The sequence below is a fragment of the Nycticebus coucang genome, chromosome 5, assembly GCF_027406575.1.
Source record: "Nycticebus coucang isolate mNycCou1 chromosome 5, mNycCou1.pri, whole genome shotgun sequence".
Lineage (NCBI taxonomy): Eukaryota > Metazoa > Chordata > Mammalia > Primates > Lorisidae > Nycticebus > Nycticebus coucang.
The window spans coordinates 126,218,304-126,239,303 of record NC_069784.1 but is presented as its reverse complement, the minus strand read 5'-3'; the positions used below and the strand labels follow the sequence as shown (position 1 = coordinate 126,239,303).

Below are 21,000 nucleotides of genomic sequence, written 5' to 3'. Positions count from 1 at the left end.
CAACAACTCCAGGAGTTTGTTACTATTATTAAATTCATTTTAAAGTTAGAAAACGGAGGCGCAGAGAGATGAAAGTTAGGAAATTTGGAGAGTTAATCTCAGAGAGGCCAGCGTTTCCTCTTCTTTGCAGAGGTAGCATACATTGCATAGCTTTCTTTCCTTTGTCTGGTTGTCAACAAGTGAGTTTTATTGGGGATTAATAAGAAAAAAATCCCTCTCTCCTCAATCTCAATTCAGTATACTGATCATTCCTGATAACATTGATGTTGCCTTGTCTGTGATGTCCCTTGCAGAAATTCAGAGCCTCATTTTATTGCCCAAGTGCCTGGTACAACAACTGAGTGACACCTGGCACACACATGCACACAGATAGTTACTGATGAAGACACGTGTACCTAGAAGTCTAGACAGCTTTTTAAAAAAATAGGTATCTCAGCTTGGCGCCTGTGGCTCAAGTGGCTAAGGCGCCAGCCACATACACCTGAGGTGCAGGTTCGAATCCAGCCCAGGCCCTGCAACCAAAAAATAGCCAGGCATTGCAGTGGGCGCCTGTAGTCCCAGTTACTTGGGAGGCGAGGCAGGAGACTCACTTGAGCCCAGGAGTTGGAGGTTGCTGTGACCTGTGATGCCATGGCACTCTACCCAAGGCGACAGCTTGAGACTCTATCTCAAAAAAAAAAAAAAAAAAAAAGAAAAGAAAAGAAAAAAAAATAGGTATCTCAAGTCAAAAAGATCTGGCAGGCTTGGTGCCTCCTGTAGCTCAGTGGCTAGGGTGCCGGCCACATACACCAAGGCTGGCAGGTTCGAACCCAGCCCAGGCCTGCGAAACAACAATGACAACTATAACAACAACAAAAAAAATAGCCAAGCATTGTGGCAGGCGCCTGTAGTCCCAGCTACTTGGGAGGCTGAGGCAAGAGAATTGCTTAAGCCCAAGAGTTTGAGGTTGCTGTGAGCTGTGACACCAGAGCACTCTACCGAGGGTGACATAGTGAGACTCTGTCTCAAAAAAAAAAAAAAAGAAAGAAAGAAAGAAAAAGATCTGGTAATTTAAAAGAGAAGCAAAATAGCACACACAATTGCCCCTATTCACTCTCCAGTTGGACTAAGTGGGTATGGAATGCCTGATGGTCACAGAAGGAGTGACTGTTTATACAGAGCCCTTCCCCTCTTGCACAAATACTAAAGGGGTCTGGGGGGGACAAAGGACAGGCAGGTTGCAGCAGCAATCTCTTGCCGGATCAGGACCTGCCAGGTCTGGCCCGGCTGTGACTGGGAGTTGGCAGAGCTGGTGTAGTCCTGGGTGGTGGCGTCTTCCTGGGATAAGAACAGGACCAGGTGCCCAGCATCTAGGCCTTCCTGCCTATGGAAGTCAAGGGCTTTGGGACACCCAGGCCTAGAATTATTTGACCAAACCAGAATCCATATTTTTCTTTCCCTTTACCTATACAAAAATCCTCTTTCAGATTAAAAACACTGTAAAAGTTATAAAAACATGCAATAATGTAAACACAAAAAGAAATGCAAGATGAAAAATAAATACAATAAAAATATTAAAAGTGTGACAATTCTGTGCTTGTGAGGAAACAAAACATAACACGCATTTAAGCACTCCAATTTGTACAAATAATCAACACACTGAAATGGGCATAAATTTATTTATGATCTATGTACAAAAGACCTAATAAAAAAATAAAATAATAAAAATTAAAAAAAAAAAAGAAAAGAAAATGTTGGTATTGATGAGCAATAACAAATACCTGTTCTGCTTAACTCAAAACTCAGCTTTTGAGAAAAAGCAACAAATGAAGATCAAAACTGTAAGCAGTTCGAGTAGCAGATGGGTCTAGAAGTCCTGCCATCCGGGCCAGAACTCAGAGCTGGTTTAACAATGTGCTCCTACGAGCAGCAGGGAAGCTAGTCTGAGCTCCCCTGGGGCTTCTGCATTCATGTAAAAGAAAATATCAAACAATATTCATATCAAGCTACATTCACGTATTAAGAGGTTGGCTATGAATATAAGAAGTTGGGCAAATATCAACTAAAACTTCCAGGAGAAGCAATTTATTATGCATTTTTATTATTATGTAAAAACTGTGTGTCACTCATCCTTTCTATCAGCATAATTTCTCATAAACGTATATGTATTTGTGTATATGTATGTCTCATGGGTACACACAGCCCCCCATTCCTGCCCAGCAGGCTGTTAAACATTAATCAGCGCACACCATACAAGCTCTCCACCACTCTCCTCTTAAGACCTGTTCCCACACCCCAGGCCTTAAGCAAAACAATGGTTGCTGATATGCCCATCAATAGGCCCCAAAAGGTTTGTCTGTCAAACATCCTCAGAGAATGGAAGGAAATCCTCCCCATTTGTAAGCCCTTGGTGAAGGCTCTCTGGCCTGGCTTCCCAAGCTGACTTATTCACTATTCGCCATGCCATCAACATCACTGTTTTTAACTATCTTGGGCAGCCCAGAAGGAGATAAACACATTTAAGTTAGGCCAAAATCTGATGGAGGTCTACAGAGATTTAGAGTTCTCTACTTCCAAAGGTTTCGTGACATTGACAGATAGTCTTCTTCTAAAGAAGTAGTAGTTAAAAAATGTTTAAAAGTACAAGTTTATGTTGCCACACTAGTAATTAACTGGTTAATTACTTCTCATCAATTTACTGATAAATTTCACCAGGACATCAAGTTTGATTTTGAAATTCCAATCTAAACAACAGTTCCATTGACTCAACTGGAGGATAAAAGTGCTGTCTTAGCAAAAACTCTTTCGAAAGGAAGTCTCTTAATTCTTCTCTGGGCCACCATGAAAAGAAGTGTGATTAAAGTGATTGTTATTCTTCAAACTCAGCGAAGCATAATGGATTCTATAATCTTCACCAGAAGCATGCCACCAAATGAGTGTTTTTTTAACTTAACAAACCCTCCAAACTCAGGATACCCTGTTACAAAGGATTTCCTGTAATTCTCTGGGAATATGCAACAGAAGAATATAGACAGAATTTAAATGTCTAAAAATAATACAATTTAATTCAATTACACTGCTTCAAATTCTTAATGTTGGCAAAAGGCATTATTTTCTAAGTTTTTTATTTTCTTTCCAATCGTCCCAATAATACTTAAATCCTAGCTCCTTCGATTTGGGTCTTAATTCTAGAACTTCAGCATTTACCCAATTTTTTTTTTTTATCATGGTAGATTGAAAATATTGCAACCTTAACCATTTTTGTGATTAATTAATCTAAATGTGCAGTGCTTTCAACAAGAGCCTGATTAGTACAATTTTTTGTCAGATGATCTTGTTCTCACAGGACGTTAGGCTGAGCAAGACGACACAGTCCATATTAGTTTTCAGGTGCTTCCTGATGTTACCATGATTGACATTCTAAGATGACTACCATCTTTAGGAGTTTCCTTTCCAGAAAAGAACGCTTTTGAATTTGTCAGTAAACAACCTTTGCCAAAATGAAATGTTTGTTGGAAATGCCCAGTTGTTAAACACTAGCTACCACAGGAGAACCTCCATAGTAAACCACCTCCCTGTACCGACCACCTCCTTAAGTTGACCTAATTTTCATAGACTGGACATGCACCACATGTACAGATCAGTACAGTACATGTTGTCCAGTTTGTTACAGTTCTTTGGACAGTCAACTTACAGAGGTTCTACTATATTTATTTGTACTCAAGTTGGGCATCCTACCAGATGTCATTTTGGATACAGCTTCTTCCTCTACAGAGGACACGCCAGCAGTTAATCAAGAACTTCAGTAGCTACCTGGTACCCCAGCTTTGCTCAGCATATGGGCAGTACAGTTCAGCGATGACAGCCACGGGCATCCTTGCCTCTCACTGCCTCATCTTATAATGGCACCTTCCTTTTCTCTTACCAAGTGAGCTGTCTCCCACTAGCTACTCTTTCCTTCAAGGCAATCCTCAATCTTAACTAGATATACAGCTGTCGATAATCAAGATGTCATCTCTTGGGCCAAAATGATAGAAGGAGCTTGGTCCCTGGTTGCAGAGAACCAACTGCTAGCCCTGAAACTACTAAGATCTGTTGAGAAAAAAGTTAGTTTCTCTCTCTCTCGTGTGCTACTGTTTTGTTTCCCCTCACCTGCAGTCCTAAGTCATTATTCGTGGTGTAGAATTTCCATTCTCTTCTTTACAGTGGATTTGACCCCAATAATCCCTCCTCCACCTGATTCTGCTCATGAGAAATTCTAGCCTGTGTGAATTTACATCTGTATTTTTTTCTGTTATGAGAATTTTAAGTAAATGCATATTGCAAGGTTTCTTTTGGAGAGATTTAGAAAGATAAAGGGCTGTGATGGAGAAGAAAAGAAATAAAGCAGAGGCCCGCTGTCAGAGGGCAAAGGAGGCCATGAGAGTGAGCAGCAAGCTCTGGGTTTGGGGCTCGCGGAGGGGAGAGGCACAGAGACATGATGCAGAAAAAGCTCAAGGGTGCACTTTCTGGGACGCACTTATCAGGGCTGGGTCTAAAGTCTTGAAACTCTCTGTTGGACTAGGTCAGAGGATTGAGCTTTGCAGAGGTTATAGGTTAACCGAAGCTTTATTCATTTCAAATACCAGCTGATTTGCCTTGGACCAAGGTGCAATCTTGGAGATACAGAGCAACCATGAGGTGGAAAAGGCATTTTCACATATTGGATGAATGGCAGAGAGGAAAAATGAACCTTGTATCCAAACTTATTATGAGAAATGATTTGCCAATGTGGCACAGATAAGGCCAGCTGTGACCTCAAAATTAACACAGGAGCCCGACGTGCCCGACAACAGTCTTCCTTAGGTATGGATCTGAAGTGTCACTCGGGCGTTCCTCGGGGTTGTAAGGAATAGAGCTCTGATTCTGGAGAGGTGATACAGTCCTCTGAACTCAGAGGAGGGTACAAAATTGACTTTCATGTCCTTTTCCCCCAGCGTTTACTCAAAAGAGAAGGTAGAAATATAAGCATTTCTTTAAACCTCCTTACCAGCAGTAAAAACTCCTCAAACTCTCAGAAGGACAGTGTACCGACCAGAGTAAAGCTACACACGCTACACACTGTTTCTCTAAAGAGAAGTAGATGGGACAGAAAAGGCAGAATGGAGGGAGGGGGGCACTATTGACGACCAGCTTCCTCTTGGCAGGCCCTTCTCCCGGAATCAAGGCTTGGGGGCCTTCACCTCTGTCTTGGGAACTCTTGCATAGAGGCTGCCAGTGACAATGGCTTGGCAGTAAGGGAACGACAACAAGTGCCCATGGACAGCTACTAAAGACAAAGAACTCTGTAACACTCTGCCCACCATTAGCACGTGTTCGTAACAATCCCATACAGTAGTAATAATTACCTCTATCTCGTGGACGAAGAACTCACCAGTAAATAGCACAGCACACAAAGCACAGTCCATCCAACTCTAAGTAGGACCCATGTGACTTCCATTTCCTGTTCAAGAAGGGGAAGAGGGGTGCCCCTCTGAGGCAAGAGAGTCAGGTGTAGAGGCAGCCCCTCCCAAGTTAGGATTCTGGAGGTATCTGCTCATTGAAGGACACTGGTGCTCACTGTCCAGTACCCATGAACATTAGGTCTATGCCTCAGCTAAGTCAAGTGGGCTTTCTATCATTAGCCCAAGATCCCAATCACCATTTCTAATATTTTTTATGGTGCTAGCTTCCAAAAATAACTCTTTTAGGGTACAAACCATACATTCATTTAAATACTGCAGAGCCTATTATGTACCAAGTATACGGCAGTGAACAAAATAGACACAAAACCCTCACTTTAACAGGAGAATTTGACTATAGACAGCGTAAGAGCTGACAGTAAGAAACTACTGTTCTATATAATAAATTGCTATTTTTATTAGGTGTGCTAATTGTGTGGTGGCTGTAAAGAAAAGTGTCCTTATCAGTTGGAAATACTGAAGTATTTATAGGCCAAATTTCAAGATATCTGGGGTTTGCTTTTAGTACTTCAAAGTTGGGGAGGAGGGTTAGTGGAGAACGGACAAAACAGGACTGGCAAGAAGCTTATAGAGCTGCTTCTGGAAGATGGGCACGTGGGAGTTCATTATCTATTTGCTCCACTTATGTTTATGTGGAAATTTCCTTCATTAGAAAATGAATTCCTCCCTCCAAGGAGTTGGGAAAGATAATGAACAAACAGTATTTTATGGTGTGTCAATCAGATGGAATTGCTAGGCAGAAAAATGGACCAGGGAAGAGAGGTGGGAAAGGCTAAGGGGGGTGTGTGGATAAATATCGTCCTTCTACCTGCATGTAATATTTATTTATTTTATATAGAAATTAATGTTAAGACATGGAGGAGTCAGTAACTTGTATTAGGATAAGAAATTAATACACATATAACTAAATCAAATGGTCATTAAAAGATGCTTAGTTTTCTGAGAAAGGAAGAAAACAATTTGTGTTTTAAGCAGGATTTGAGTTTTAAAGGAGTTTTTTTTTTTTTTGAGACAGAGTCTCCCTTTGTCACCCTGGGTAAAGTGCAGTGGCATCATCACAGCTCACTGCAACCTCAAACTCCTGGGCTCAAGTGATCCTCCTGCCTCAGCCTCCTGTGTAGCTGGGACTATAGGCCCCCACCATAATGCTCGGCTAATTTTTCGTATTTTTAGTAGAGACGGGGGTCTCACTCTTGCTTAGGCTGGTCTAGAACTTGTGAACTCAAGTAATTCTCCTGCCTCTGCCTCCCAGAGTGCTAGGATTATAGGCATGAGCTACCACACCTCGCTAAGTTTTAAAGAAATCTTAACAAAAATTATGGTTAACATTTACCTAACTTTTTCTATATGTTGGTCAGGACTAGGTTCTGCAAGCATATTAAAGAATTATTGGATTTAAGGTGGTGCCTGTGGCTCAAAGGAGAAGGGCGCCAGCCCCATATGCCAGAGGTGGCAGGTTCAAACCCAGTCCCAGCCAAACACTGCAAAAAAAAAAAAAGAGAAAGAATTATTGGATTTAATCCTCATAATAACCCTAGAAAGCTGGGATTGCTTCCATCGTCAGCAGGTAAACAGCTTATCCAAGGCCATGTGAACTCTAAGTGGTGGAACCTGGTTTGATTCTATGAAATCTGGCTCCAAACTTGCAGCATTTATCAAGCCACGGTGCCTATTCTGGTGAATAATTAAGTAGCAATTTGGATACACCAAAGGGAAAAGGTTAGACCTAAATGAAGCAGTGACTGGTTATTTTCTGGTGTCTGCCGCGGGTGAGATGGTGTCCAGTACGGTGCGGGACTGCAGAGGGACAAGACTGGGTGTGGAGTGGCCTTGAATGGAGTGGAGGCCAGGTGCAGGAGGCGGAGGCTGGGAAGGCTCTGGGTAGGATGGGGCTACAGAGCAGACCGCAGGCCAGGGGCCAGGTGGAGGTTCTCCCTCAGTCCTACGCTCCTCAGACTGCTGCTCTCTGTTCCAGAACATGGTCAGACGGCATCAGACAACCAGAACATAACATTGCTTAAAGGCGTGAGATTGACCATTACCAAAGTGACTCTGACTTACTTGTGGAGTAAGTCAGTCAAGTGGACGTGTGTTTCAGTGTCTCTGGATGCACTATTCTAAAGCACTGGAATTGCCATGGCAAGCCACACAGGGTCTCTGCTGGCATGGAGCGTTAGGACCGGCAATAAACAAACACGTCCCATGTCAGGTGCTGCTACAGGCTGTGGGTAAGGATGAGACAGAGTGAGAAGGGCCTGGTTTGTAGGGGATCCTTTTTTACGCGTAAAAAGCACTGTCAGGAAGATTTGTTTTGGAGGACAAGGCGACACTTGAGAAGCGACAGTAAGGCTCTGCTATCTGGGGGAGAACGTTCCAGACAGAGGCAAAGAGAACACTGAGCAGGGGCTTCAGTGTTCAGTGGAGCTTGGGGACCAGTGAGCGATTCAGGGGAGTACAGGGATGGGTGGGAAATGAGATCGGAGCAGAGCGGGGGCTAGACTGCGGAGGGTCTCCTGGGCTGCTCAGAGAACTTGCTTCTGACTCTGAAACCAAAAACCAGTCGAGAAGACGGACGCGACCCAGGGGCAGGATCACTCTGGCTGGCAGGAAGCGTGGTCTGCAGCAGGCAACCAGTTAGGCACCTACTGCAATGATCCCGGGACATATGGCCATGGATTGAACTGCGGGCAAACAGTGAAGACGGAGTTTAGAATCTAGGATTTCTTTTTTCTTTTCTATTTGAGACCAAGTCTTACTCTGTTGCCCCAGGCTACAGTAGCAATGGTCTAGCTTACAGGAACCTCAAACTCCTGGGTTCAAACCATCCTCCTGCCTCAGTCTCCCAAGTAGCTGGGACTACAGGTGCCCCCAGCAACATCCTGCTGATTCTTCTACTTTTAGTAGAGATGGGGGTCTCACTCTGGCTCAGACTGGTCTCAAAATTCTGATGTGGGGGAGAAGGTGGGTGGAAGGAGGGTAATTGCTGGGGCCTCACATACAGTGTATATTGCAAGGGTGCGTGTCAAATCTATTATGAGCAGAGTATAAATGTCTTCCCGCAATAATTCATTAAGTGAGGTGAAGGCTATGTTAACCAGTTTGATGTAAGCAATCCAAATTGTATATAAAATCAGCACATTGTACCCCATAAATGCATTCATGTGTATAGTTATGATATAATAAAAAAAAAAATCAAAATCCTGATGTGAAGTGGTCCTCTGGCCTTGGCCTCCCAGAGTGCTAGAATTACAGGTGAGAGCCACCTTGGTTGGGGGGCGGGGGGATATGGATATTTGGGGGCCTACAGGGGTCACCTATGGATTGGCCCCGAGGTCTGAGAAGATGTGACCTGAGAAGCCCTAAAGGGACTTTTATCTCTGACTTAACCACCACTGTCAACCTTCCCCATGGGGTAAGCCCTTAGAACAGGTCTCTATTAAAATACACAGGGGTCAGAGTCACGGTCTAGTCACAGTAGTCAGTGCTGACTCAGCAGCAACTCAAATAGTCTAAGCAAGAGAGCAGAGGCTGAAAGGATGGGCAGGGGACGTGAATAACTGACCGTGGACTGAGAACTACTTGAGAAGTTATTGCTGACTGTGACCGGACAATGCAGGAAGGGGAAGGAAAAAGGCTTGCTGGGACCACTGAATGGTGGTGTTATTAACTAAGAATTGGAGAAGGAGGGGGGACACAACCCCAGGAAGTTAGAGGTAGGTCTGGAAATAGAGATTATGAGTCCCATTCTGGGCGGGTGACTTTGAGTCATTGTGCCAAAGCCAAATAGATAAATCCCAGAAGGTATCTGAACAAGAGTGGGAGGCTCAGACAACCGTACTTTGAAGTTCATTTTCTCTTATTTTGAGACACAGTAAGCCCTCACTATTTGAGCCAAAAATTTAAAATCAGAATATTCTAAAAGAGGTGTGATTTGATGATTGTCTAGTAGGCACAGTAACTAAAGCTAGGTGACCGGAATACATTCCCTTTTCATATGAAGAAGTCCTTCAGAAATTTGTCTAAACAAACAGAATTTACAGATCACAGAGCAATTACTGTACCACCTAAACAACACTCTACAATGTGGTTTAACTCTGTTTTTGTTTTTTCAGTAAGAGCGCTAAATCCTGAACTTGAGAATAACAAATATACATTTTTCAACCTTGTTTTTACATTTCTAAGCTGGTAAATGAGAAGGAAGGCTTTCACTCAGAATCCACCCAACTGGCATTGAACATCCGACCTGTGAATTCACTATCCGGGGGAGACAGTCAAGTCAAACAATTGATTAAAAGCCAGCAGTGTGCCGGCCACCGTGCTCACCAGTGGGGATGGAAGGACGAGTGTGGGATGATCCAGATGTCACACAGACCAGGTCTCCCCATACGTAAAAAGGCACGTTGATAGCTTGGAATAAGGTCAGATCCTGTCTGGAAATGCCTCCATCGCTCATGTGGTTTAGGGAATATTAAACTTACTGCCACAGCTTCTCTGGTAGCTGTTTCTATTCCAGAATAAACACAATACCTGCTGAGTTTGAAAGTTTACGAGAAACTAGTGAAAGGCAGGCAAGGGACTCACATATTTATAGAGCACCCCATTTAGTACTGACCCATAAAGCTTTTAAAACAACAGAGGTACTGGACTCCCATTACGGAACAAAAACACGTTTCCAAAGAGACCTTTATGAAGCGGTTAACTCGGTACCACTGTATTTCTCCAGCGGATTTTCCGTTTTGCTTTTCTTTCCTTCTCCTCCCTCTTCTCTTTTTTTCTCCTTCTTTCCTTCTTCCTTATTTATCTATTTAGCTACCTCCTTTGAATTCTTCAATACATTTGTATTTTTTTTTAAACTTATATCTCTTAAAGCTAATTTCAACCAGTAGAAGGGAAAATTAGTTTGTTCAAACATTTGCTCTTAAGGAGCTTGCAGGAGTCTAAGACAGGTAGACAACTAAATGGTCATCAAGGATGCCATGTGGTCTAAGTGCTAGAACAAAGGTAAGGAGGATGCTCAGGCGCTGAGAGGAAGGATACTTGGCTTTGTAGGTGTGGGGGGAGGTAAACTCATCCATCCAGGCTTCACGGCATCACTGGGAGGCATGAGCTGCTTTGGTTACTTTGCTCAGGGAGCCACAGGAGACAAGACAAAGGAAGTGAAAAACGGAGAAAGGCCAGCAGGTGGGCAAAGCAAACATCAGTGGCCGGCTGCTCCCAGACCCCCTAAACCCTCTCCTTCAGCTGCACCGTCTGGGTCGACATGCCAGTGCTGGATCACCTCCTCTGCTGCCATGCTGTCTCTCTGGACCAGTGCGTGGCTTCCCATTTCTAGGGAAGTTCCACCTGTGCCTAGAATTTCCCACAACAGCTCTTTCTCTGCATAGTAGGCAAAGTGGTAACGGGGCATTCATCAGATTATGTCATTCCTGGGCCCCAAAGCTTCCGAAGCTTTGCTTCACTCTGTCAAGCATACCCTGAAGACCCACACCCTGCCCCTCCCCTGCTGACACACACTGGTCACCTGCTTTTTCCTAGAATTTGGTGGAACTTCTCTCTCTCAAAGGCTCTGCATCCTTATTCTTTTCCTCTACCCAGAACGACCTTCCCTCGAATCTTCTCGGGATCAGTCCTTATGATGTAAACCTTAACTCAGATGTCATCTCCCCAGGGAAGCCTTTCGGCTCACCCAGGCAAATACAGAGCTCCCCACCCTCATCCCGTTTCTCTCTTTTTTCTTTAAAGCACTTGTTACATCGAGTTTCCCCCTGCATTCCAGGTTTGATCTGTTTTATTCATCACTGTATCTCCAGAACTTAGAAAAGTACATTGGTTAAATAAACAAAATATAATCTCCATTTCCAAGTACAGTGAATAACGGGTCTCTACCACAATAAACAAACTAACAAAAAATGTGTTCGTCTTCTCTCCTTACCATTGACTTCTGCCTCAGGCCCTTCTTCTAATACCTAGATGGTTTTTCTAAGTTATTTTCATTGTTTATTATTCTAGTCCTCTAGTAACAGAGAACAAAACTTAAGTGTGACAGCCAGTAAACGTATAGTCACTGGTTATCAAGAGCTTAATGCACACTAGGTGCTACCCACACATTACGCATTTCAACCTTATAGCATCTTGATTGTATGATTTTATTTTTATTTTAGAAGGTATTTTCTTTTAAGTAACTTCCAAATAACATACACAGGTTGCCTAATTTCCACATTATTCCCATATTTCAACTCTGCGTATTCAACCCACAGAAAAACAAACTTCTCTTTTCCATGCACACCATTTTTCTAATAATTAATGTTCCAGAAACCGCACTTGAACTAGTACTACAATAAATAAGCAAACAAAATATTCTATTAAAGGGCTATCTATACAGGATGTATCACGCACACGGAAGCATCAAGTAAGAATTTTCTTATTTAAGAGTATGCTATATAATTTCTGAACATTTGCCAAGCATATTTTCTCTATACATTTAGTAATCCGAAATCAAGGAGGTTTTAGGATAGTTACGGCTAGATATTAGGTCTTTAGCGAAGATTTTTCCTTCTTTATTTCTACAAGAAGTTAAGAATAAATACCTCTTAACTTCCTTTGTAGAAAATTTCTTAAACAACAGTGTTAGATGTCACATTTTGTCACATTAGTGTCACATTTTGATACACAACACAGCGTAACGCCGCACAAGCACAAGACTCCTTTTGTCCCTCAAGGGCATTCTGGATTTTGGAAGTCACTGCTATTATGAAATTCATCACAGCTCAGTTCTTAGAACTTCATAATATTCACCTCCATTTCTGATGAGTTCTAAAAAGAAACAGGAGTGCTTCATAATAATGGCACCTTTAAAAAGCCCTCTGGATTCTAAGGCTCTAAAGGTGATTCTTCACTGTGATGGAGCATACCTGTGGACCACAAGGGTACCCTGTGCTGCAAATTGCTTTCATATTACTTTTTTGCTATATTAGCTTCAAGGTCAGACATCATTAAGAACTGTGATTAAATGACAATACCCAGAGCTGAGTGTAAACACTTAATTACCAAAGGGGGAAAAAGCATTTATCATAAATAGACAGTGAAGAAAAATGGAAAAAAGCCCAGACCACCGAGATCTTCCTCCACAACTGTTTCAAAAGCTTCCAGATATCTCCCCAAGCACTTTCCTCAACCGAGCCAACAGTAATCAGCCCTTTCGCACGCCCATTTCCCATCTGTTCCCTGACCATCTCATTACCCTATCGCCCCACCTCGTTATTCCTTATCAAGTCACTCCCTAAAAACCCTCATAGATCATGGGAAAGACGAATGTATGGGAAGGCTCTTCTTGTAATAAGTAAGCTTTTGGAGTCTGTGTCCCCTCTTACATCCTCTCCTACCGCCCACTCAGCAATCCTCAGTTCTTGATCCTGACCCCCCTGCTTCAGCATGCATGCATTTGGTTGTTTCAAATTTTAAAACTTGTGAGACACCTGAGAAGGTAAACTGCAAGCTGTTTCAGAACAGCAACCAGCCTCCTTTGAGGCAGTGATCATATCTGAGCACACCATAGATGCTTACACTAATAACAGCTTCCATGGTTAAAGGAACAAACACAGGATCGTATACTTATGCCTCAGATTAGAGCTTTTTCTCTCTGCACAGCACATCAGAGAGGTGCAGATGTCAGTGTTTGAGGACTGTTTCTAATCAGACAGCCAGGGGAAGCTGAGCTCTGGGATGGCCGGGATCAGCTCTGCCAGCCCTTGCACGTGGCCTCACCTCTTCACATCCCCCTCCACTGCAGCCAGCCTGCCAGTCACAGGTCAGAGACAGTCTTGGATTATGCCAAGGGCTGGGGTCTGGGTGATTCGCATCCCTGGAATACCCACAAGTGACTGCTCCTTTGAATGTGCTTGTTTCCAAAGATTCAAATTGCAGCTAGAGTTGGTATCTATTCTGCAGACTCCTCAAGCACTAGGGCCTTGAATCACATGAGAAGCTGGAGGTGGCTCAGCAAGGCAAAAAGGTCTGCATTTTGCTTCCTTCTTGGCCAAGAGCTGACCCACCCTCCCTGTCAGGCAGGGTGCAGGAAGGGGACTTTGCTCTGGCTTTAGGAGCACAGTTGGCTGAGGGTGGGAGGAGCTGAAAATGGCCCCAAGGGAACAGATTCCAGGAGGGTGTAAGGAGGGGCACCAGCCATGCCAGCCAGCATGCCACTCAGTGCTAAGCACTTGGGCGACATGTTAAATTCGAAGTCCAAACAGCATAAACACACGCTTTTTTACAGTTACAAATAGCCAAGTATTGTCAAGACTCCCATGGAGTCATCCAGAAACTGAGGAGTTAAGGCAAACTTGAACTTGAGGAGGCAGAGCTGGAGGGAGACAACAGGCTCCAAACTGGGCACAGAAAGAGGTCTTGACTACAATTCTGAGTTTAGAGGGTGGTCAGAAAAGCAAAGACTTCAGCAATAATTTCACTCTCAAAACAGGGAGAAGGGTGGGGAAATACTGGAAGAGAACTCAGTTTGGAGTGTGAAAAGCCAGAAGCTGGCCAGAGCAGGGGGGAAGGGGATCTAAATGGAGCCTCCTCCATTTCCTGGTTAGAAAGGACTCACTCCTCCGAGGGAGGAGAGGGGAGTATTTATGTTAAATTAAATCTAGAAAACAGAAGGAAGTAAGCCTGGAGCTGATGCCTGCCTTGCCCTTAGGATGGCATGTTTGTGCATTAAAGTTTCACACATCTCTGCAGACGGCTGCCAGAAGGAATCATCCTGCTGCAGGAGCTGCTCAGCTGCACTCCTGCACCCACATGTGTTCATCAATTTCACTTCAACAGGCTTCACTGATACCCTTCTGCCATTGAAGGTTTTAAACTGTTTCTTAAATACATGGGCTCATAAATTTCTTACAATACTTTTATTTACTAGCTTCAAGATCAGACATCCCATTCTTTTTCTCTTTGCCAGGTCCAAGTCAACATCCCAGAGGTGAGAAACAGAGGAAACAAATTTAATATAAGCCACTGTAGCAGAAATCTTGTACCCCACCAGAGTAATGCTCATTTATTCAATGATGTTTATGGGGCACAAATATTAATACAGTTCATTGATGCCAAAGCACACGTTTTCTGCAACTTATAGATGAATCTCATAGTAGATGGTGTCAATTTTATTGATAGCATTTCTTCTTTCTTAGTGGTGCATTAAAAAATGGTGTGTTGCAAAGGTATCTCAGATCTGATGAAACAGGAACTCGCCAATATCATTAAGGTCTCAGTTCAAATGTGACCTCCTGGAGAGGCTTCCTGGGAGCCCCTCTGTGACTCTGTGTCCCCTACCTCATTGATCACATCTCTAGAGAGGCCATCAATCTTGTGTTGGCCAGGCATTATCCTCAATAAGTGGCTTTAGAATGAATAAAAGTTGTCACTTATTGAGTAAATACTATGTATCTGACCCTAAACTAAATGCTTTACAGAGGGAAATATCATTTGTTCCTAGGCACTAACAGTCATCTTTATTATCTACTTTAAAGTTGGAGGAACTTGGCAGGAGGTGAGCAGAGAAGCAAGAAACTAGACTCCAGCTCCACCTGACATGAAAGCCCAGATAGGTAAGCACCATGCTACCCTGTGCATTACATTCAAGGCTCCGGAATAGTTCTGCACTTCATCCTGTGACTGGTCCAGATGTGGAAGGCAAGATGAAGGAGGAAAGAGGAATAAAATTGTTCCCCCATCCTTGGAAGGTAATATTTGTTAAAGGGGGATCATCACATTCCTTTGGACGTTAAGTGCTCCATGCGTAAGCTCTTGTGCAAACATACAGATGGAGCTGTTTGCATCTCTGTCTGATAAGATGAGGAAAGGGTCCAGGGAAGAGATAGATATTTAAGCTTTGTGTGGAAGGATCCCACCATTGGTGAGAGCATAGCCCACTCAGGCTCTGTGAGTTATTCTGAACAGCAGGGACACAGAGTATCCATGGAAGGTGCTAGTAAAGAGTAGGTACCAGGACTTTGGGTGTCATGCTCACCGGGGTTTAGACCTCACTTCATGTGAGTCATCAATGATCTGCTTCAAAGTGGGCTTTATTACAACCCAGCCAAGCTTTTCTCCCCATTCAGCATCTAACCAAAAGCAGAATGTTGACATTTGGCCTGCCACTCCTAGGTCAACTGATTGCTACATTAAATGGAAACTTCTAACCCCAGTGTAAAGAGAAAATACAGAGCGGTGACTAGAAAGCAGAGTGACAGAGAGATTTTGATTTTAAGTCAGTTCATATCGAGTCCACTTAGATAGAGCCTGCGAACTTCGCCATTTTGAGTGTCCATGAAAATACTGAAGAATACTACAGAGTATTTCAACTGGAATGGAGCTGGTAAACGATGGCTGCAGGGCCAATCCAGCCTGCTTCCTGTTTTTGTATGACTTATGACCAAAGACTGGTTTTTCCATTCTTAAAGGGTTGCAAACGAATAAGCAACAGCCCCCCCCACACTAACAAATCAAAAAGGACGTGACAGGGACATACATGGCCCCACCTGGCTTTTTATGGGGAAAGGTCTACTGCCCTATCTAGGGCTTTTCCTTTTCCCCGTCTTTCAATCACAGGCCATGTAAGTTGGTGCTCAATGTGACCAGACAGAGAAAGAACTAGATCTATCTACCATTTCCAATGTTAGAGCTAATTTATGATACTTTAAGGATGTAATGAGTCCTCTTATGATAATTCTCATTTTTTTGCTATTATTAGATTCATAGTCATTGTAACTTTGTTTTTCTTTAACATTTTAAAAAGATGTCCTTCTTCCACGTAAAGAGGCTTGCTAGCTTTTGGCCAAATGCTGTAACGGTTTGACCCTCCTACTGCTGGTGCTAAGAGGCTTCTGTAGACGCCGCAGCACCCTGGTTATTAAAGCTTACCAAAACAACTTTCTTAATTAAAGACCTGGGGAAAACCCTGACTCTCCTCCCATCAGGTTATTACCAGTGGGCGTAGCTGGAATTTTTTAAAAACTTAGTCTAACATTAACACTCTTCAAGTTGCTTTTCCTCTAGGACCATATGGGGAAGTGAAAAGAAGAGAAAAGAAAGGGGGACTTAGTTTTCCATCAAATGGTAACTCAATATTTACCAAAGAAAGATGTTTAGGTTTGGAAATTTTTACTTGGCTTGGGGAAAAGTTTTTCTGGTAACCTTATGTTTACAGATTGAAAAGATACTCAGATGCAAACATGAAAACTATTCTAGATAATACAGTCAACTACTAATCTGGAATGAGAGTCACCCAGGCATTCCTGAAGTAGTTCTGCAACACCTAGTTACCCTGCAGCCTTGTTATTTGCAACAACCCCAGGCTCCATCGCTAGGGCGATTAGCCATGTATTTCTATCTTCTTTGCTAAAGCATCTGTTTTAGTATGGGCAATAAAAAGCTAAATATGTCTGCCTTCCTTAATCACTTGAAAGCTGGCTCTTCCATCAGTAAGTTCTGCTTGGCACAGATGCCCATCCATGGCTCTAAATAGCCAAATGGATTGGGGTCAGCTTTTCACTTTATCGAGCAAGACTGATGCAGGACTGTGTTGAAACATTAATATCTGTAATGTCTGCCACACACAAGTGTGAGGTTGCTTAGAGAGTCTTTGTCTAGAAAATGTTTCCATTCTCATCCCTGCCTGAATACATAAACATTGCATTGGAAAACACATTATTTTGACTAAGTCAAAAGAGAGCAATTTTTTTTTTCTTAAAAAGTGCACAATCACATTTAATTAAAAATACAACCCCAGGTAGCCATCATTTCCAGGTAGTGCAGTGCAGGAGGAAAGAAGGGAACCTGAGTTAAACTAGAGTCCTGTCAATCAAGAGCTACATATAACTTCCTATAGAATCACTCATGGGACTTGGCTTATCAACAACAGTCATTTTCAAAGCACACTGTATGTCCCAAATATTAATATGAATTATTTCACTTAATCCTCAGAACAACTCAGGAGGTTAAGGTAAGAGAGGTTGATAGATATCAACTATGATTACTATGATTGTTACTTTCCCTAATTATAAAATAATCTGTGTCTAAATAATTACCTTAAAGAAGTGAAGGTCTCAGAGCTCTGAGATACAGAGTCAACCCTCATACCCATAACCACACATAGGTGCGCTAATGCCAGAGCACTGTTCTTAACCACTCACACTTTCTAAATCTTTAATATGTAGGGGTTGGACTAGATCAGGTATCCTCAAACTGCGGCCCTCAGGCCACATGAAACAGTGTGAATTGTATTTGTTCCCATTTTGTTTTTTACTTCAAAATAAGATACGTGCAGTATGCATAGAAATTTGTTCATAGTTGTTTTTTTTTTTAAACTATAGTCTGGCCCTGCAACAGTCTGAGGGACAGTGAATTGGCCTCCTGTTTAAAAAGTTTGAGGACGCCTGGACTAGATTATCCAAGAGCCATCCTAGCTTTCATATTCCAGGGATTGACTGGGGGGTGGGGGTGGGGGGGTGGCTCAGGCCTGAAAGCCTAGCACTTTGGGAGGCCAAGGTCAGGGGATTGCTTGAAGCCAGGAGTTCAAGAACAGTCTTGACAACATAAAGAGACCCCGTTGCTCAAAAAAATCAGGCAGGTGTGGTGGTACATGCCTGTAGTCCTACCTACTGGGGAGGCTGAGGTGGAAGGATCACTTGAGCCCGGGGAGTTTGAGTTTGCAGGGAGCTACAACTGTGCCACTGTACTCCAGCATGGGCAACAGCACAAGACATGAAAAAAAAAAAAAATTCCAGGCATCTAATCATCCCTGCAGGAGGATTAAAAGATGACAATTGTTTGAAAGACCAACTACCAGCAATGAAAAGAGCAGAGAGAAAAAGAAACCTGCAAAAAGTGGATTTCACCCATTAAGAATCAGAGTATAGATCCAGGAATTGCTTTTAGTTTACTAAAGGCTCAAAAGATTGAGTGCTACTTGAACATTTCCATATTTATGTGACACACCATGAATCATTAAATCTTAATTAAATAACTAAAAAAAGTCTGCAACGTGGGAGAACAAAATAGTTCTGGTTATTTTTGGTTTTGAAAAATTATGATGCCACTTCCTATTGATTTGTTGCCATGATGTACACAGGACTCACAGCAACCTCTAGCTCTTGGGCTTCCACGATTCTCCTGCCTCAGCCTCCCAAACAGCTGGGATTACAGGCGCCTGCCACAATGCCCGGCTATTTTTTGGTTGCAGTTCAGCCAGGGCTGGGTTTGAACCCGCCACCCTCGGTATATGGGGCTGGCGCCTTACTCACTGAGCCACTATTGATTTGTTTTAAAAATGATCGTTTAACCTCTTTGAACTATGGCTTGAATCCCCCACTGAAATATTTAAGCCTGTGTTTGGTGATAGCCATCTGTATTAAAGGCAGTGAAGGAAGCTGGTGCCCGTGGGAAGGAGATGAGTAGGAAAACGCTATCAAGGAAAGGCAGAATTAGGGCATAGATCTGATGGCCAGGTACTGTTTTATTCTCACTTTGCTTTGCCATTTATAGCAGAGGCTGGGTAGGGGCTACTATAAAAAGGAAAAGAAAAGTTAAGTAGGGACATGCTGCTGGTGGCTTGAGGATGAAGCCAGGGAGGTGGGAGAACTCTGAAGAAAAATGTATCTTCAGCCAGGTGGTTTGGTGTCTTAGATTTCGGGTCTGAAATAGGACAAAAAGTCGAGGCAGGAATTGGGAAGCCAGACTCACAGATGTTAGAGTCAAACATCAACCCATCCCTTTGGTATCTTTCTTAAATATTGTGGACCAATAAATACCGCTGGGTGGAGGGGGGTGGTGGGGAGCACTAAGTAACTTGCTCAAGTCCCACAAGGCAAAGCCCAAGTTTGGACAGAGTTTTCTGATCCCCTGAAATGACAGGCTTGGAAATGTTTTCATGGCGTTTTTTACTCAAAATCCGAAATCTATAAATTCTTTCAAAGCATGTCAACTACAGAATCTGAGAAGCCAGAAAGTGCCGGATTTACTACTTGATAACTATTTTTTACAGCATTACACGACCTATCCAGGCCCGGAATTCTGTTAGATGACAAACTTAAGCTAGAGTTAACATTCTGGTCTTTTCCCGGTTTAAACTCGAAACACGAGATAGCTCTGTATCCAACACGTTCAAGACCCCAAACCACCTCTCACTTGCAGATGGACGCAGCCTTCTCAGAGCGACGCTGCCCCCAAACACCCACAGTCAATGATTTTGAAAATAAGTGCAGTAGCCTGGCCACCTGAGGGTGGTACAGAGCGAGCCTTGAGGACCAAACTTGACGAAACACCGGCTTTGCAAACAAGACTCCGCCGGCACATTAGGACAAATGATCCGTCTCATTGTTTCCGAGGAACGGAATGAATTGAACAGCTTAACAACGCTTTCGGAATCGAATCACAGTGTCCTTAAAGCTTCAGGCTTAGGAACAGGACTAACCACCGAGGACAAAAGAGGGGGCGGGCTCCGGCATGAGCCGCGGGTCCCGGGGGCCTCGGAGGCCAGAACCGCCGGCAAAGTCGCAGCCGATCTGGTGCTAGTTACTATCCACCTCTATGACACACGGGCCACAGGCTCTCGACTCCCCCAGGACCACCCCCGCAGCGTCTCTGCAGACCTGGGCCACCGACGCCCGCTTCTGCAAGGGCAGGGCTCTCCCAAGCCCGGTGCGCCGAGCTGCGCGGCGGCCGCCTCCCACCGCGGGTCCCGGGTCCTGGGGGCCCCGGCTCCGGCCCGCAGGTGGGGAGCTAGCTCAGGGTAGCCGGCGGTGGGGTCCTGTCTCCGGACTGTTCGGGTTGAGTTGGGGTGGGGGTGGGGTAGCAACACTTCTGGGTGTGCGCAGAAACTCCTTCTCAGAGCAGCAAACGTTGCATCGCTGTAGCCGCGGACCGGGGTCTCGGGGACTTGGAGACCGGGAGCCCGCAGCCGGGAGGCGGCTGCGGCGGCGGCGGGCAGCACCCCCAGCCCGACCGCACCCGGATCCCCGGTAGCGGAGTGCTCCCCAGCACCCTCTGCCGGGTCCCGGGAGGGGCCCACCGGCCAGCTGCGCCCACCCGACCTGCGGCTGTGGGGCGCCGGGCCGCGTCCCCCGTCCCCTGTCCGCCCCCTGGAAGAGACCCCGGGGTGCCCGGGCTCCGGCGCGCTTACCCGGAGAGGGGCGGCGATCGCCGGCGGACGGCCGGCAGGGTGCGGGTGCGCCGGCTCCGCGGCCGGAGCGCCCTGCAGCGCCGTCGGGCTCCGGCTCGGCTCGGCTCGGCTCGGCTCCGGCTCCGACTTCCTCTTCCTCGGCTCGGCCCCTCCCCGCGCCCCGGTGCGGCTCCTCCGGCCCGAGCAGCGGATCGCGGGTCCCTCCTCCCCTCCGCCCCGGGGGCCAGAAAGGTGGCGGGAGGAGGCGGGGGAGAGAAAGAGAAAGAGAGATGAAGCACTTGGCCTTGTCTCTGGAGCTTTGCCAAAGAGAGCAGTCAAATTACAGCCTCTGGGGGGAAAAAGTTAAAA

At 44.6% G+C, this 21,000-nt stretch overlaps 1 protein-coding gene across 1 annotated transcript in view; it reads right to left on the bottom strand.

The window, feature by feature from the left end:
- The window catches only part of PLEKHG1 (pleckstrin homology and RhoGEF domain containing G1), a 246,192-nt gene extending 225,468 nt beyond the window's left edge, over nucleotides 1-20,724 (bottom strand). The window contains exon 1 of the mRNA XM_053592226.1: nucleotides 20,653-20,724. The gene's annotated coding sequence lies outside the window, so the exon portion shown is untranslated. The remainder of the gene's footprint in view (nucleotides 1-20,652) is intronic.
- Between the last annotated feature and the right edge of the window lie 276 nt (nucleotides 20,725-21,000).